At 44.1% G+C, this 19,847-nt stretch overlaps 1 protein-coding gene and 1 long non-coding RNA gene across 2 annotated transcripts in view; one reads left to right on the top strand and one right to left on the bottom strand.

Annotated features, from left to right (window-relative positions):
* Positions 1 to 19,847, top strand: part of LOC147022596 (potassium channel subfamily K member 2-like) — a 122,873-nt gene that overhangs the window by 20,503 nt on the left and 82,523 nt on the right. The window lies entirely within an intron of this gene.
* On the bottom strand, positions 7,175 to 9,093 carry LOC147022597 (uncharacterized). The gene is made up of 2 exons (XR_015059806.1): positions 8,982 to 9,093; positions 7,175 to 7,302 (listed from the first exon to the last, which is right to left on the bottom strand). It is a non-coding gene; the product is annotated as an uncharacterized LOC147022597 (long non-coding RNA).

A 19,847-nucleotide genomic window follows, 5' to 3' on the forward strand; every position in this document is an offset into this window, starting at 1 on the left:
TTACAACTCCTGAGAATGGACTTTGAGAATGAGGAAAAGAGCAATGGAATAACTCTAACTCCACTTGCAACGCATCTTTACCTTCCGCTGATACGGAGAGGAGAGGTAATTTAGCTCGACAAAATACTGCAGATGTAACTACGCTTGGGATCCCTTATTAGGCCATGAGCACATAATGTGGCTAGAAAATGATTTTCGTGGCACCCAGTCAGGAATTACGGGAACATTGTTGATTTTTTATAGTCAAAGATATTGTTGCGGATTTCGCGCCCGCCGGCGTGCGAACGGCCACGTAACTCGAATCGCGGCACGTCGCCCACCGGACGGACAATCCAGTCGTGACCCTCTCGGACTAACGCCGGGAACCAGTCACGGGTGGACCTTTCGGTCTCACCGCGATCGAGCCAATCAGCCCCCGCGTGGGATAGGGTTGCTCGCCAAATTCGACCTACCTAAGTACCCACGCGGAGGGTAGACCGGGCGATCGCACCTCGCCGCAGGTCGACTTCGGACACGGGCCACTTAAGCGACCCGTTCCATACTATCAGAATAACCGAGCGGTGTTATCGTCGACCTCGACGGTTCGATTAATTATCGGGCGTATTCAGCCCACTACCAACCCTTTACGTGAAGCAAGATGAGGGTTCAATGGGGGAAAAGACGAAGCGAAGCGGGAGAACAGTTCAACAATAAAGCACATTTATTCGCGGCACACGGGAAGCACACAAATACAATTCCACCAAAAGCACACAAAAAAAAGAAAACACAATTCCATTTTCACAAAAAGCAAATATAAAAGTGAAAACACAGTGCAGAGCTAATACCGACTACCGAGCACACGGCAACACTTATACAATTCTACTTCACAGACGGCGCCGACAACACATACCAAAAACCAAGGAAAAGAAACACCCTCAAGGATGAGGCGGGCCTGAGGCCGAGACCGGGTCGCGCCTACCCGTCTGGTGATGAGACGCGGAGCGGCGATGGCGCCTCACTCCGCGGGCCTCGCGGACAGTGCCTGGCAGGGGGTGGGAAAAGGGGCCCCCTTGGTCGCACTATCTCAGCGCGGGGGGGAAACAGGAGGGAGTTGCTGATGCTCGGGGTATAGAGGATCTTTATTATCCCTGGTGTGCGTCTCCACCTCGGCCAGGTCGCGCTGCCGGCCTTCCTCGGGCGTGCAGCTCCCGGCACCGTCGCGAGCACCCCCTCGTCTGCCTTCGCCGCTGCCGCCTCTCCGCCTCTGGACTCTCCACCCTGGACTCTTCTTTGGGCTCTCCTCGTTCGACTCTCTTCAGCTTCTCCAGCTACTGCAGGCTTCGGGCTCCAGACTTCCACACTCTTCCCCTCCGTTCCGACTCCTTCTCGTTCTCTTGACTGACGAACACCGTCCTTTTTATCCCCCCGTAGCTTCGCCTTTGACCCCCTCCCTTCGACCTTTCACCTCGCTCCCCATTGGCCCGAGAAAAAGTGGGCGTGAAGGCTTTTTGATCCACAAATTTGCATATATCGATCGTTCTGGAGGCGGGGCCAAATCGCCCCTCGCTCACCGATTGGACGGCAAAAAGTGGGCGTGTGTCGTTTTTGATCCGTTTTTGAAGCACAAAATCCGTGATTTTGTACACGCTGTTCAACGTGCGCCCTGCACGAGTCCAACACCGGTACCCACAGCGGGGCAAGAACGGTGGCGATGCTACGGTTGCGAGGTGTGACGTGAAGGTCGTGGCGGTTGTGGTGAAGCGGCGTTGTGGTTGGTGGTTGATGTTGTGGTTGTGGTGATGGCGATTGGTCCAAAATAAAGATAGTAAAAGAAAAACGGCTATCCTGAAGAGTCGCAGCTCGCATAAATGACATGTATTCCCACTAGACAACGGGTTCGGGCCTAACTACACATGTACTTACCGAGATACCTCACCTAAGGGACCTGAATGGTGGTTTGCGAATTTGGTAACCACAACAATATTCTGAATCCAAAACTCAATGTTCCCACTTTGAAAGGTGTGGATAGCTATGTGAAATCTGCTCCTGAATGGTCTCATTAAGGGGTCAAAAAATAGAGAAATTGGCATTTTTGCCATTGTTGAAAGGCCGCAATTCAGCCAATTTGGTTCAGATTGCCACAAAATTTCATCAAGCTGCAGTCATCAGCCCATAATCCAGACAGATGAAATATCACAAAGCAGGACCCCTTGGTTTTTTTGGCTACTGCTAATGACAAAGGGTCATTTTGACAATCACGGCTCTAGTTCGTGAAATGTGAGGAGCAAGCATATACGAGAGTAACAGTCATCAAAATTGATTCATGGCTTTTATGCAGGTCTCTATTGTTCAGTATGCCTGGTGTTGGCTTAATGGTTAAGGTGGTGGGCTTGAGATCCCACCGTCCTGAGTTTAAATCCTGCTTGGACATTGAATTAATACCAGATGATTTACTCAGCCTGTTATTCTTCCATGGTCAGCAAAATGATTACCAGCTTGCTGGGATGATTGAGCCATTGGAGCATCCTGTGTCGGAGTGGCGACCCATCCAGGATTGTACCCAATAGCCCAGGAAACTGCTTTGGCAGCACCAATGCTCTGCACAGAATATGGTCCTGATGGATGGATGTATTGTTCAGGATGGACACTGTACCAAATTCAAAATGTCAGATTAGGAGGTTCAGGGGTCTCTGGACCCCATAATATATAGGGAACCAAACATGTCGGAAAGCACGATTGGGCTCAAATCCAAGTGGGGTTTCTCCTCAGAGATGTCTACTTAGACCTCCATACAGGGTGGGCATTGATGAGGAGTGGGCATGACGACCCTGTTTTCAAATCCCTACACTACCGGTCGAAAGTTTTAGAACACCCCCATTTTTCCAGTTTTTACTGAAATTTAAACAGTTCAAGTCAAGTGAATAACCTGAAATGGTACAAAGTTAAGCGGTAAACTGCCAGAGGTTAAAAAAAAGTTTAGGTTATCAAAACCTGAAAAACAATGTAAATTTCAGAGTTGTTAAAAAGGCCCTTCTCAGGGAACAAGTAATGGGTGAGCCACTGCAGCTGTTCTGCAGCAATGGAAGTAAATTAAGCCTTGAAAGTTGATACAAACAATTCCTACAGCTGTCCCAACTTTTGTTGATTCATTACAAACCCTCCGTCTGTATAAAAGCAGTGTTGGAACAGACTGTGTTGTTACACCCTTTGAAGCATTATTTGGACAATATTGCACTGCAGGAAGTAGTATATTGCTTTCATCATGGCGAGAAAAAGACAATTAACAAAGGAAGACAAACAGACCATTATAACCCTTAAAAGTGTAGGTCTTTCCTTTCGAGAAATTGCAAAGTAAGCCAAGGTGTCAGTGAGTACAGTTTCCTACACCATCAAAAGGCACTTGGAAACTTTTGGAGACTCTGACAGAAAGAGGTCTGGCAGACCCAAAGCCACAACACAATGAGATGACAAGTTTCTGAGAGTCAACACCTTGCGTGATAGGCGGCTCACAGGACAGCAGCTTCAAGCACAGCTTAACACTGGTCGAAGTAAGGAAGTCTCAGTTTCAACTGTGAAGAGAAGACTTCGAGCTGCAGGTTTGACAGGTCGAGTGGCAGTAAGAAAGCCATTGCTAAGAAGGCAAAATAAGAAAAAGAGGCTTGTCTGGGCCATGAAGCACTGCCAGTGGACTACTGAAAACTGGAGGAAGGTCTTATGGACCAATGAATCAAAATTTGAAATCTTCAGTTCATCACGCAGGGTTTTTGTACGCCGTCGAGTAGGCGAAAGGATGGTTCCTCAGTGTGTGACACCAACTGTCAGACATGGAGGAGGAAGCGTGATGATCTGGGGGCTCTTTTCCTGGATCCAGAGTCGGCGACTTGCACAGAGTGATTAGCACCCTTAACCAAAAGGGCTACCTCAGCATTTTGCAGCGCCATGCAATACCCTCTGGTCTTTGCCTCGTTGGCAGGGGTTCATCCTACAGCAAGATAACAATCCAAAACATACCTCCAGGCTATGTCAGAACTACCTTAGAAGAAAAGAACATGATGGTAGGCTTAAAATCATGGAATGGCCAGCACAGTCTCCAGACTTCAACCTCATCGAGCTGGTTTGGGATGAACTGGACAGAAGGGTGAAAGCAAAGCAACCTACAAGTGCAACACATTGGTGGGAACTTCTGCAACAGTGTTGGGAAGAACTTTCTGAACAATATTTGATTTCCATTGAAGAAAGAATGCCACGAGTATGTTCGGCTGTAATATCTGCAAAAGGTGGCTACTTTGATGAGTCAAAATTTTAGATTAAATTTTGTTCAACAAAACAATTCCATTTCTTTTTTTTGTCTGCAATTGTTTATTTGTTCGCTGCTTTAATTTCAGAGTACATTGAAACATTAAACTGCTTAAATTTCAGTAAAAACTGGAAAAATGGGGGTGTTCTAAAACTTTTGACCAGTAGCGTACATCTGCTCCAGGAAGGTGATGTGTAACCATCCACGTGAATATAGGATCGGGTGACTACCTGCCTGTATTCCTGCAAACAATGGAAAGGGGTGGATGCTGATCCATGCGTGAATGGCAGATGCTGATCTGCGGACGAAGGGTGGCTGTTGATCCTCGGGTGAGGGGTGGATGCTGATCCGAGGGTATCGTGATCAGAGTGATGAGCGCTAATCTCACATGTCAGTATGTTTGTCGGACCAATTCATGGAGATGACTGCACATATTTTATTTATATACATAAACTCGGACAACACAATATACAGAATATAGTTGAGAAGATCAAAGAGTATACATAGCAGTATATGACCAAAAATAGCACTGCAGTATATGACTTGGTTTAACGATTAAAGTACCTGGTTTAAGATCTTAGGGTCTCGAATGAACACCAGGTGGGTTGACTCAGCCTGTCATCCTTCTGAGGTTGGCAAAATGAGTACCAGATTACTGGTAATGGGGGCACTGCATCAGCGGCACAGTCCAGCAAATGATGTAGCCAAGCAGCTGCAGGCTGCATACGAATGGATAAACAAGAAAGATGTCGCGCATAACGCGATACTTGTGAAATCCATTAAATAAATTTGACCTTAAAAATAATTTGTGCTTGAATTCTCTGACCTGATGTGCAAATCCTCTTTATATTTCAATTCAACCAGATGAAAATTGACAATTTCAGACATTTTGCCTCCGTTGACCTGTTTGGCCTATGTTGACCTTTTGACCTCAAAAACAATAGACTACCTTCGTATGACGAACTCTTCCAGGCGGTGAAGTTTCGTGAAGATCGGTTTAAAATTGTGACCTGTCAGCGATTGACAAGCAAACAAACAAACAAACAAACAAAGGCAGGCAGACAGACAGAATAATGTACAAGACCAACCTCAGGAACTTTGAACTCAGGAACTCAGAATATACTTGAAAAATCTTCATTTTTTGCAAGTCATATAGTCTTATTGTTTAACACTAACTGATACAGTTGACTAACAGGTTTGCCACTGATCTGAAATCTTGACAGAGATCCTTGTCTTTCACCACCTGATTGTCTGAAAAAGCAAAGGAAGAACTCGTATCACAAGCACATGCGTAATCATGGAAGACATTTTAATGAAATGTGAGGTGGAGACGCCAACCTGGGGGGTTGAGCCTCAGTCTCTAAAAATCGGGTGTATCTTCGATAACGACTACCATGATATTTGACCTCGATTGCCACACAGTCTTTGCCTCTGATTTGTCTCGGGATAGATTCATCAGCTTTAACTGTGGCTGCTGTCCTTCGGAGACCTGTAACAATTGAACAAATTAAGATTTACTCCTACATAACAAGCTAATAGGCTGTTATGTGCACTGAAGGAAGTCAATGCTACTACATTTACTATTTGTGTTGATCATATGAAAAATTTCTGACGAGCATCATTAGTCCCAGCTTGTACAAGTTTGGCAGTTACATGTTTAGCCCATGGTCCTTCACGTAGCTTTTCTTTCCTGCATGCAATACAGATTTTTGGAAGACCATTTGATGACCTGGCTGCTGTCCGACCAACGACTGATGCTGCTGGATGAGCGTGCAGATGCTTCTTCAGAGAAGAAATATGTGCAGTAATATCTTCAACTTCTTGCGGTTCATCAGCTATAACTGCTTGAGTTCTGTGGGCCATCGCTCTTTCAACTTTAGATTTGTCTGATAAACGGCTGTAACAGACATGATGAGTTGGATCGATGTTTTTTAACATCGTCTGAAAACGTACATCCAACAGCTTAGCATGTTACCTCTTCAAGTTATTGACACCCAGTACAGTCATTCATCTATTGGGACCATACTCTGTGCAGAGCGTTGGTGCTGCCTAAGCAGTCTCTTTGGCTACTGGGCACAATCCTGGACGGGTCGTCACTCCGACACAGGATACCAGCAAGCCGGCACTCATTTTGCCGATCTCGGAAGGATGACAGGCAGAGTCAATCCCACCTGGTATTAATTCAACAGCGATATGGGATTTGAACTCAGGATCCTCAGATCCCAAGCCCACCACCCTAACCATTAAGCCAACTCCAGGCATATTGATGCCCAGTCATCAAGAAGGTATTTATTTTGTTTACAAAAGGCATCCCTCTTCACTTTCACTATCATAATCATCAAACACCGTAAAAATGCACATAGGGAGATGCCAATAATAGAGAATCAGCAACTATTGTCCCTTCTGTTTGACCATAACTTTATTCAATGAATGTCGTGTTATTTGGATGAAGGAAGAGACAGCAACATTAGAGAGCAAGAAGTACAATGGTACCTATCCCAGTACCTATGTTGGGTGTACTTGGAGAGTGGAAAGGTTGGGTTGAAAAATGACAATCTGTTAGCTTGTCCACCACCACCACCACCACCACTACCACCACATTTGGTGGTCCATTCAGTCATCAACTGACTTGGGTGAAATAGACACATCAGAATAGGCTGCACTGTGGCCTCGACATTTTCCCCATTTTTTTTCAGCCAAACCTTTTTACTATACCAGTACGTACATCCAGCGTACCAATGACACTGTGCTGAGATAGGCATCATCTATCTCGCAATGAGAAGAAACACCCACCTTGTTGTAACAAATCACTGCTTTTTTCAGCTACTTCTTGTTCAATGCCATCGAGTTTGATCCATTTCTTGGAAAAATCACACACCCTCGACCATGATTGTTCAGTAAATGGCCTTACATTGCTGAGATTCTTGTTGCAAACGTGAATAGTGCAACGGATTTTGGGCCGCACCTTCTATGAAATGGGCGCAGCCATCTTTCATCACCTCTGATCAAGTGTTGTGATTCACGACCTGTGATTGGTGGAGGGGAGTAAAAGGCATGAATTTTGCATCATACCACGCACTTGTTTCGAATTTTGGCCGAGTTTTCAACGTAGCCATCCACACTTTTAACACTAGAAACATTCATAATACACTTTTTTATTGACGTAATCTTAATATTCAGCCCATCAGATTGTAGTTCCTGACCTCGATGTATAATTTTTTAGCCACCTCGATGTATAAGTCAGGAAATATCAGTTTAAGCATTATCTTGTTTGCCTGTACACTGTCCAGGGGATGATTGTGGTAATAATTAGATAGGGATTATAGTTAAGGAAATTGTGTGTAAAACCCCGATGCAAACCTCTGCCGGGGGGGGGGGGGGAACTTTGAGGCTTGGCATGGAAGAGGTGGGAACAGAACGGTGGATCGCCACCCAAAAAGGGGGCGGAGCGGTGGATTGCTTCCCAAGGCGTGGAGTGACACACCTCCCAAAAGGGGGCAGAACGGTGGATTGTTACCCAAAAAGGGGGCGGAGCGGTGAATTGTTACCCAAAAAGGGGGCGGAGCGGTGGATTGCTTCCCAAGGCGTGGAGTGACAGACACCTCCCAAAAGCGGGTGGAATGGTGGATTGCTTGCCAAGGGGTGGAGTGACGGACGCTTCCCAAAAGGGGGTGGAATGGTGGATTTCTACTCAAAAAGGGGGCGGAGTGGTGGATTGCTACCCAAAAAGGGGGTGGAGCAGTGGATTGCTTCCCAAGGGGTGGAGTGACAGACACCTCCCAAAAGGGGGCAGAACGGTGGATTGCTACCCAAAAAGGGTGCGGAGTGGTGGATTGCTACCCAAAAAGGGGGTGGAGTGGTGGATTGCTACCCAAAAAGGGTGTGGAGTGGTGGATTGCTACCCAAAAAGGGGGTGGAGCAGTGGATTGCTTCCCAAGGGGTGGAGTGATAGACACCTCCCAAAAGGGGGCAGAACGGTGGATTGCTACCCAAAAAGGGTGCGGAGTGGTGGATTGCTACCCAAAAAGGGGGTGGAGTGGTGGATTGCTACCCAAAAAGGGGGTGGAGTGGTGGATTGCTACCCAAAAAGGGGGTGGAGTGGTGGATTGCTTCCCAAGGGATGGAGTGACAGACGCCTCCCAAAAGGGGGTAGAGCGTGGCCAAGAAAACGATTGAAGGAAGGGCCAAAATCGGCAAAATCGGCAGTTGGGGGAGGGAGAGAGAACATTCTTGGCAGTTTGAGAGAAAGGATTTGAGAAAAGTTGAGAGTGAGTGTTGGGAACGGCTGAGGGGAAAGTTGGTCTGAGGAGAAGGTGGAGAAGTCTGGGAATGCGACTGGGAGTTGTTGGCATGTGCGAGAGTGAGAGGAGAGCTCTCTTTGAGGGGGTCATCCTGCCTGCCTGCCTCTGGCCCTGTTCGTCACCGGTGTCCTGTGTGTGACCCTCCTACAGATATAATCGTCCTGCGATCTTCTGGACGCCTTAATCTTTTTCTCGCTTCATTGCCTCCTCATCTCTCACCATCTGGCCGTCCCACTGCCATAAGGCTGAGTCCCCCCCGGTTTTGTCCCCTCCCCGTCTTAGGCCATCAGCCATGGCTCAGAAAGTGCCTGAAAATCAAGTTTCGTTCCACTCATCGGGAGGGGGTGTGGGTGGGGGGGTAGACAAAACCTTGATGATATGATAGTCTATATCCAAATACATACGTATCCAAAAGTTCTCCACTCAAAGAGCTGCAGTTATTGTGTATTTTCATCTTGAAAATCGATGCATTCCCCGCTCTCTCTCATTTGAATTTTCTCCACACGGATCACGTGTTGGCCACGTGACGCCTCGACAGCCAATAGATCGGCTGACATCGCATGCAAATTACGTCAGACCGTCATGTGACCAGCTTCGTTGTCCAAGATGGCAGCTTCCTGCAGGGAGGAAATCACCAGCAGCTGATCGGCGATTTTTGATGAATATGGCCAGTGAGGACGCTCTCCCGTGTATTATTCACCAGGACAATGGAGCGAACGAAGAAGTCAAACGTTTTACGTCTGAAAGATGAAGTAAATGGAGAGAAAGTGTCAACAAATGGCTCGTGTTAGACGGTCACGAACGACGTTTCGCCGAGAGTGCCGGGGCGGGAGGACTAACTTCGATCATGGGCCTATTGTACCCGGAGTGCAGGTGTAAAGATTTCAAGTTACCTCCCGGTAATCTGAAATCGATTTAAAGTTACCCCCTCCGATTACAGATTACCCCCCTCAAAACATTTATTTATGTTGTTTATTTACAAAAACTAGTAATTTAACTGATATTGAAAACTAATTAGGGAAAAACCATTGACCACGTGACCACCTTTATAGAGTTTGCAATGAATTTTGATTTTATTATGAATGATTTTATTTTAATATTGTTATTAAATGAAATCAGTATTTCTCATACAGTTATAGTTTTTGCCACATTTTTATGAAATCCTTCTTCGATATAGTTGATCCAAATAGACAAACTGGTTTATCTTTTAAACCAACTCAGACTATACTTACAATTATGGAAACAACCCAATGAAATCAATGTATAAGAAAGGCAATGAAATCAGCTTATTTTTAATTTACAATTTCGTTGTAGTGGTGGTGGTCGTATGGTAGCTTATCTGCCGGGGTAGCTGTCATTTCTTGAAGCGCGACTGTGTCGCTGATGCAGTGCCCCTCTACCAGTGCACACACCGGAACTGGTACTCATTTCGCCGACCTCAGAAGGATGACATGCTGACCTGGTGTTGGCTCAGTGGTTAGGGTGGTGGCTTGGGATCCTAGGGTCCTGAGTTCAAGCCCTGTCGGCCGCTGAATTAATCCACCAGGGGTTTGACTTAGGATGTCATCCTTCCGAGGTCAGTGAAATGAGTACCAGTTCCAGTGTGTGTACTGGTAGAGGCGCACTGCATCAGTGGCACAGTTTCTGGAGCAGTTTCTTGGCAATGGACAAAGGCTATACTATGTGGTTTGCCATTGCCTTCCCAGCATTGTTTTTCCATGCTCTCTCGTGTTGAATGCTGAGTGTCAAGCAAGGAAGCTACCGTAACTTTGTTTCATTGATTAGGTGAGATTTTAATGTTTTTTTTCCTTCCAATTACGTGTGAGACGTGATCTAGTCTTGATATACAGTACATATGCATACACACCACGCACACACACACACACACACACACACACACACACACACACACACACACACACACACACACACACACACACACACACACACACACACACACACACACACACACACACACACACACACACACACACACCACCTACCACCTACACACACACACACACACACACACACACACACCACCTACCACCTACACACACACACACACACACATTGTTGTGGTTAAGGAAAAGACCCCAGGGAGTTGCATCCAATGCTTAAAAGAACCCTGGAGTTTAAATATTTCCATAGTCATTGTTTCATGAAGTTCCCCATCCCTTTCTAGAATTTTAAAGTGATTCTTCACCATTTAGAGATATGGCTGAAAATTTTATATGGCACGATATCCCAAAAAGTTGTGGACGGATTCGGATGAAACTTGGTGGACAGGTTCGATGTGTCGCTAGGACAAATTGATTCGATTTTGGTGAAGATCCTCATCTGGATCTGGATATTAGACTTATTTAATTTATAAAATGATTCTTTACCATTGAGAGATAGGGCTAAAAACGATATCGATAGTACTGTATTGCATGATATTTCAAAAATGTATTGGGCCCAATATGTTCTTGTGATTAGATATTACGTGGCGGAGGTGTGCACTCTTCCGAGAGCCCTTCTAGTTGTTTCCTGGAATCGTAGCTTCGAGTTATATTGGTATGCAAATTTTCAACTACATATCTTACCTGGACAGACATTAGCATTTACATGTAACATATATATATATATATATATATATATATATATATATATATATATATATATATATATATATATATATATATATGTATGTGTATATGTATGTGTATGTTGTGGGTGTAGATTTAATTGGGAATTTAGGATTGAAGAGAGTTGGTTGGTCTGTGGATGTGTATGAGATATCTTGATGTAATTAAGTAGGGAACCAGTTCGCTTAAAGGCCCAGTCACACCTTGACGTTTTAGTCAGCTTATGCCGATTTTTGGAAAATTTGTCTAAAACGCTGGTACACGTCGAATACGTTATGGGTAAGTTTTGATAACATTGAGAGCACGCTGAAAAACACTGCCATACGTCATTGTACGCTGGCTTTAAATGTTGTACTTTTCGGTTGTCCTCAAATTTTCCATGCTTGAAATTTTAAGACTTATGCCAGCGTATGACTCACACGTTCCGCATAACGCTGGCCATTAGTTGTAGGCACGTCACGCGATCGTTGACACACGTCGACACACGTTACTTGTGAGTTACTCATAAGTCGAAACACATCGAGGTAATGTTTAGCGTACCCGAAACTTATTTCTAACCTATGGGTTACGTGTTGTACTCACGTTACACGATCGGTGACACACATCGATACACGTTACTTGTAAGGTGCTCATAAGTCGAAACACGTCAAGGTAATGGTTTGCTTCAGTGTTCCAGACTCCCTGGGTTTTTTTTTGTTTGTTTGTTTTTTTTTTTCTTCCTTCCTTCGGTATGATGGTGATTTTGACACTTCGATTTCTAGTGCGGTTATAATATAATATAATTAATAGGCTGCCGCTCAACAATTTAAATCATAACCGCACTGCACACTGAACACCATCATACCGAAGAAAAAAAAAAACCGGGAGTCTGGAACACTGACGCTAACCATTACCTTGACGTGTTTCGACTGATGAGCACCTTACAAGTAACGTGTGTCGATGTGTGTCAACGATCACATATCGTGCGTACAACTTATTCCCATCGCATGCGGAGCATGTGTCATATGGCAAGTACGTCGTAAAATTTTCAACATGTTTAAAATTACAAGACGTACTCCATTTAATTCGACGTATGATAGCGTACTTTAACGTTCTATTCACGCATAGCAAACGTACCCATACCGTATTCGACGTGCGCCAGCGTTTTAGATGCATTTTTCAGAGGTCGGTATATGCTGGCAAGATCGCCAAGGTGTGACTGCGATGTTGACATTTCCATTTCTGCGGCGGTTATAATTTGAATCGATGTGCGGCAGCCTTTTCATAAGCTACGCCACGTCATCGTCGGCGATGCGTGTAGCGCGCTATGCATAAGTTAGACTATCGTTGGGCATAGATTGTGAAGGCTGACAACATGTTCAGCATTCGTTAGTATAAGTTATCTATAACACAACGAAACGTTCTGTGTCCGTTACTAATACGTTATGCATTAGACCAAGTCGTTATGAATACGTCCGAATCTTAAAAAAAAAACATCAAAAGTTCAACGTAAGCCAGCGTTTTACATACATTTTAATACGTTGGCATTGCTGGCTAAAACGTCAAGGTGTGACCGGGCCTTAAGTGTAACATGTCACCACATGGGGGATGGTGCGGTGTTAATTAGATAGGGATTAAGAATAAGTTTCCCCAGTATGTGATTGCCCCCCTGTAACCTATTCCTACATTTTTGCATTTACAAGTGAGCCAAATGTGCCAAGCAGGCAGAAGCCCCATCTCTAAGGGTGATTGGGGGCCGGGGGGGGCGAAATCACACCCCCGAGGCTAATAATTAATTGATGGGCGTGACATCAGAAGCTAGCCAAACATGCAGAGCGGGCGGAGGCCCCGCCTTGCCAGGTTTCGTGCACGCAAGCTACGCCCCGGAGGAGGAAACTGGGGTTCGTTGATGTCAGAGTTGAGTTCAGGGAAAGAACATACGAGTGCGGAGTGAGGGACGCACACGGTCGAGAGAGAACGTACTTGATTCCAAGTTCCATATTTTTATATACAATATATATATATATATATATATATATATATATATATATATATATATATATATATATATATATATATATATATATGTACACGCGATCTTGCGCGCGCACACACACACACACACACACACACACACACACACACACACACACACACACACACACACACACACACACACACACACACACACACACACACACACACACACACACATTACTTTTTGTTCAATACTCATCAGAAACATGAATATTTCAGTCATTAAACATTAATGTTTATCTCTGTTATAATGCTTTGCATTAAGGTTTTACAATAATATCAATGTTGACGTTCTTCGACCATCCTCAAAATTGTAACTTACAACTTCAGACAATTTGAGGTTTAGACTAATATTTTGAAATAAATTAACTTCTTTATTTATTAACGTACAACAGCCGTGCCAGATAATTGGATGAAATTGAGAGAGAAAAGGATCTCGTTGTGTTGTTGTCAGGCAATTTTATTAACAATAGAGTACGGGAAAGTGAATGTTTTATTATTTTATTACTCATGTGAATGGAGTATTACTTAATTACTTTTACTGTGATGGTGGTTCAATGAATATCACTGTTGGTGATTGATATCTTTCTGATTGTTGCTTTTTGTGCTTTGTTTTTAGCTATGCTAAATTGTCCGAGCAATGCCATTGCCAACATGTCCTCCACATTGCCAGGTTTCCATCAAGCCAGAAAGCTTTCTGTAATTTGACAAATTCAATACAGTCAAATGTGTACAGTTTAAATACAGTGACTTGCACTTTTGTGAAATAGAATGACCACATGAACACAGGTTTGTAAGGAGAGTTTAGTGCAGGAAATCTTAATCTCACTCTCCTTTTATAAACACTGTTTTGACAGAATATTCAGTCTGAGCTCCTTGTCACATTGAAACGCAAAAAGAAGAGGAATATAATTTGTTTGGCAGAATAGAAAATAAAGGCTATGTGGGTTTGGTGACGTGAACTGGGGGATAAGTAATAACACTAGCATGCCGAAGCCAAACAATGGGAAGCTGATGTGGAGCTTTGCAGGCCTTTTGTAAATTTGCCTCTTGGGTAATATTAATAGCGTCAAGTCCAATGTCTGCTTGACACCGTGGTATCACTGTTGGTGAAACCTTGGCTACGTTTTGATTTATGAAACAATATACGATTTTTAAATGTTCACATGAGTGTATTGCTCCGCATACATAGAGTGTTAATTAGACATGCCATATGTTTATTTATCTTCCTAAAGAACTAATAAAAATACAGGAAATGAGAATGAATTCTGTGGATGAAGTTAAACAATGCTATTAAATTGGTTTGGAGTTCCAAGCAGTAGAAGTATGGATTACTAAGTGATTATTGCACATCTCCTTGGCCTGTAGGGGCCATCTGTCTATCTCGATTACGTATGCAATACAGTAGTGGTTGGATTTTTTAATTTTATTTTAATTTATTTCCACTGCTTATTAAATACATTCCTCTTTCCTCCCTTCTCCTTCCTCCACTAACGACAACCCCCTCTCCTCTTTCTACACATGCAGTATATTGAAGGTCCTTTTGAAAATGCCCATTTGTCTTCTCTTCAATCCGAGCGGTGCTGGGAAACGCGCAAGTACAGATGTTTGGAGAAATATATGTGGATGTTTGTTGGTAAACTACCAGAGAAGATTTTACAAGATGTGCACAAAAAAACCCATAGTGGCCAGGCTTATAAAAGTAGAAAACTAATTTCATGAATGCCGTCGGCGGTAACCTTGTGACGAATTTGCTTGCATTTTGGAAGGAAAGTTAAACAATATGGTTGAAAAGGTGAACCTTTATTAAGAAGTTCTTGTACGTACAAGATTTTTATATTATTTGTATGCAGTGTCGAAGCTCATGAAGGAGCTAGAACACAGAACTGACAAGGAAGGATATAACAGAACAAAAAGAACTGCACAAAGAGAGGGTGAACACCAACATCAGAGTTGAGGGTTAAAATAGACAGAGACTTGGATGGAAAGGGATGTAGGCAAGAATGAGAGCAAAGGGGGGGGGGGTGAACAGGATGGATACAGCCACAAACTCTCAAGAACATAAGTGGAAGGGCAAGCTAGAAACCTGGAAAGAGGTGGGCTTGGGGTGCGTTAATAGGCGTATAAAAGATCATGGTTGTGGAGAGGAGATGACCTCGTATGGTGGTGAACAGCTGGCTTAAAGCCCCAGAGAGTATAATGAAATTGAAGTGAGTGATTAAATTTGTTCCACAGGCGGAGAAACGAGGAACGGATGAGTGGAGTTGGTCAATGGGTCTGGATTTTGGAAGTCTCACCAGGAGGGGGTTACTCACAGACTGCGTGCTCCATGCAGAAACCTGAGGTGGTTGGGGGGGGGGGGACAGAGCATGGAAATGGCAGAGGGTGCAAGACCAGAAGGGAGGTGGAAGAAGACAGAAAGACAAACGGCCTGTCTGCGATGTGAAATTGATAGGCCTCGAGACTCAGCTTCATCGCAGAAGATTCCAATCACATCCAGCCGAGCAAGGTGTGAGTTTGGGACACCAGCCCAAAGAGGAGAGCAGTACTCTATCAAACTGCGGATGAAGGCCTTGTAAGTAAAAAAAAATAGTTCAGATGTGCCAAGGAAAAACTTTGCATGAAGGAGAGTGATCAGAATGGCTTTGGAGGTCAACTTGAAAATGTGGTTGGCCGAAGAACGTTAATGGCTGATGGTGAGGCCCAAAAGTTTCAGTGACTGAACTTCTTGAACAGGATTGTTCAGAACATAGATTGGAAGGTTCACCAAATGGTATTTTTGGAGAGACAGTGAGAGTGTGACATTTGTCATGATTGAAAGACATATTTCAATTGTAGGACCAGCTTGTGATTCTTTCAAGGTCTACAGAGAGGGAAGAGGCTGCGAGTGTCCGGCTTAAGGATGAGGGATGTTACTGCAGAAGGTGGAATCATCAGCAAAGAGATAGAGGATTTTCCAGAGCATGAGAAAAATCGTTGATGAACATTAGGAATAGGACTGAGCCCAGAACACTGGCTTGGGGCACTCCAGCCTTGATGGGGAGAAGAGATGAGAGGATCTTGTTGGCCACGAGAGTAGAGGAAGCAGTGAGTTTTGTGTGGAGTTGGCCTTGGATGCCATAGGCACAGAGTTTTATGAGCAGGGCGGAGTGGCAGACTGTACAGATTGCTCGAGAAACTGTATGTCTAAAGAGACAGCCCTGATCTCATGTGTGATATTGAGGGTCTCCGTCCATTGTTGGGAGAGCAGAAACAGCATGTTCAAGGTGGAGTGACCTGGTGTGAATTCGTAATGATAGGCTGAGATCAGGCCATTGGAGAAAAGGAAGGATTTGATGTTGACTGCAATGATGGATTCCACGACCTTGCTGATGATTGGTATTAAGCTGATAAGTCTGCATTTAAGATAATCAGTTTTTTCACCTTGTTCATGTAATGCAAGGATGTTGCTTGAATTTCCAGCAGATGGAAGATGACCTAGAGCAAATGATAGGGTGAACCAGAGCAGAAAGAGGATGTGCAAGTGCAGCAGAGCAGGTTTTGAGGACACATGCACTGATGCCATTTGGGCTAGTTGCAGAATCAGACTTAAGGATTCACATAAACTTCTCCACCTTCTCAGGTGAAAAACACAATGCTGGGTTTATCTCGCTTTGAACCTTGTTTGCTTTCTTCCCCGCAGTCTCTCCTAACTAGGATTGAACAGGTGTTAGTGAGAAAGATCAAACTTTAACCCAATAAAACCTGCCGATGAATGTTTTTATCAGTCATGTCGCTTCATTGGCACTATTGGCGCATCATCACATTTGTGGAACACCCTTCCGGAGATGGTTCATTCTCACTCTTCTCTCTCGGGCTTCAAACAAGTGATACACCACCATTTCATGTGATCCCCACCCACTACCCACAATCTTAGATATCCCCTATTACATTACCCAATCAAATTAAAGAAACAAACACTGCATTGAAGTCATCAAAACAAACCTGGATTGAGCAAAGACTGGAGGCATCAGGAGGAACCTGAGATAGGATTCAGGTTTCAGCTGCTACTCCACTACCCTCAAACGTACTCAGGTTCAGCCAAGTGAACCTTACAAAAACAATTTGTGAGAACTCACCTCTCCAAAGACAGTTAGATGGAGAAATAAATTTATTGAAACTAAGAATAAGATAAATTAAGCACACAATATACTATATTAGCACAAGCAGGGTTACCAAGCACTGCCCAGCTGGGTGAGTTTTTCCCAGTGGTAGTTTTGGGACGTGCTGCACATTGAAAAGCAATGGAGTTATTGGGCTCATGGTGGTTACCTTTTGCCTGCGGGCTGGTGGAAGCACTGCTTGATCTCACCTCCCAATATACACGTTATAGCCGCCCTTGGTGGCCTCAAGGCAGACGTCAAGCCCAATGTATGACAGCTTAAAACTTTCCGAGATTCTGAAATCCCTAAACCCAAAATCTGGGGTCTCTCAATGTTACTGTTCGGCCGTGAAAGGATAACGTACAAATGCACAAACAAACACACGACCACTTGAAAATATTTACAAGATTAACTCGATGTTAATACTGTACAAAGTATATTCTAATACAGGTGTAAAGCTCGAGGCAAAAAGAGAGCACAGTAGTTGAGCGGGGAGTTAAAGAGTGCTGTTAGATTAGCACAAGGGATTTATTCATTCGGCTGACAGGATGGATTCGAGGTACATGCACACTCGGTTCTAAGTTGTCTCGCCTGGTTTGAATCCCAACCCAGTTGTCCACTGTCATCCCGGTGTTTGAACAGGCAGAGTGATGCATGGATGTTAAACTGGGTCTGCCAACATTAGTTGGTGGATGTTAAATATCCCACTGTATCCTTCACGAAGAGGAGTTGAGCTATCGCTGTCATCATGGCCAAATTCCAAATTCCTGCCAGAACTACTGCTGGGAAGTCGATGGCAAAACCACCCAGTTAAACTTTTGCCAGGAAACTGCTTTGGCAGGACTGAATCTTTATCTTAAATATCTCATTGAAATCAGGAAAGGTATCAGAGGAATGGACAGTAGCAAATGTAACATGACTTCTCCACTTTCCAGGCCACCAAGATCAGTGGCTCCTCTTCCTTCTTTCTCAAAGACAGAAGTTGTTTCCAGAACTTCCTGGAATTCCCCTCCCTGAGAATCTCCCATCCTATCATGTTACCTTTACAAGGGGTCAGAGTCATACAGTGCAGCTCCTTCTATTTCTAGGCCACACAGAACCTTCCACATATCCTTTTCAGAACCATATTCTTGTGAGAACTTGCACGAGTCCCTCCAGTACAAAGTTCCAGCAAACCTGAGAAAGAGGTAATGAATCAATTTGCATTAGCTTGCAATTTTGCCTCACTACTCGAGGGTAAAAATCCCACCTGCCACTCCAAAGGGCTCTCTCGGTGACAAAGGGTGAGCTGGACAAGAAGACAAGATCACTAAGCAAGACAGACAAAAAGTAATGGATGTAATATTGCATACCATAATGGTAATAAGCAAAGGTGAAGCTGTGATTATGTAATATTAAACACACCGAAATGTAAACTTTTATAGAAAGCAAAACATCTCCATAAACACAGTGTTCCATTGATTGAATAAACGCCTCGTGGTACAGATATAATGATACAGGTGGCAGAAACAGGTTGATATGTTGGTTCGTGTGTACAACATTGTATGTGTGCATGCAGTCTTGGATTTATAAAATCTGGCATGTAAACCCGAAGGGTGATTGCATCGCCCCACCACTCCCCCCCCCACAGTGACACACACACACACACACACACACGCAATTCCAAACTCAGCCACCTCTGTCCCATCTTCGCTGCCCCCTACCTAACCCCAAGTCCTCACCCTCCCCTCCCAAACCAACCCAAAGGCATCGATCCGCTCCCCACACTCAAGTCCTCAATCCCCCCCCCCTCACCCTTCCAAAGTTGTCCCATCTTTACTCTCACCCCCCTCTTGTCCATAAAAGCAAACGGGAATTCCCACATCAAAACAGTGGAATATGTAACGTTTTCTGCTCTCCTATCAGGCTATCAACGACTTCACAGAAACCCGTCGACACAGTCACCCGTTGAACTCACAATTTGAGAAAATAAAATAAAATAATAGCAAACTCTGCATAACATCCGTGGTAAAAACGCTGCTTGAGATTAAAGGTAATTTTGAAGGGTTCCTAAATTTGTGGCTGTCGTACAGAAATTGTGTGTGGAGCGAGTGTCCATCCAATGGGTGGAACTTACACACACGGACACACACACACATAGCTCCTTTAAATAGATTTTGGTACTTAAGTATAATTCATTATTTGCAGTGAAAACGTAGCTTTTTCTTTTCATCGTACCCAACATTGAGCTGTCAATTCTGGGTTCTGTTCTTGAAAACATTGCATTTAACAAAAATCTGCCATTCTGGTGGGGTGTTATTGTGGGTGGCTAAGTAAAACTGAAGATGCTTGATGTGAAGGCCTGAGGAAGCCTGGTGTGAGGCAGGTGAAACATCTCCTGAGACCGGGTCTGCTCATTGCTTCTCATTGCTCAAATTAGCGGAGTAGATCTAGTTTCCTCTTGATTGGAAGTGCCTTCTTCTTTTTAAAAAATGTATAATCCCAA

This window comes from Eptatretus burgeri, chromosome 7, assembly GCF_056783735.1.
Source record: "Eptatretus burgeri isolate ZD-2024b chromosome 7, Ebu_testis_v1, whole genome shotgun sequence".
NCBI lineage: Eukaryota > Metazoa > Chordata > Myxini > Myxiniformes > Myxinidae > Eptatretus > Eptatretus burgeri.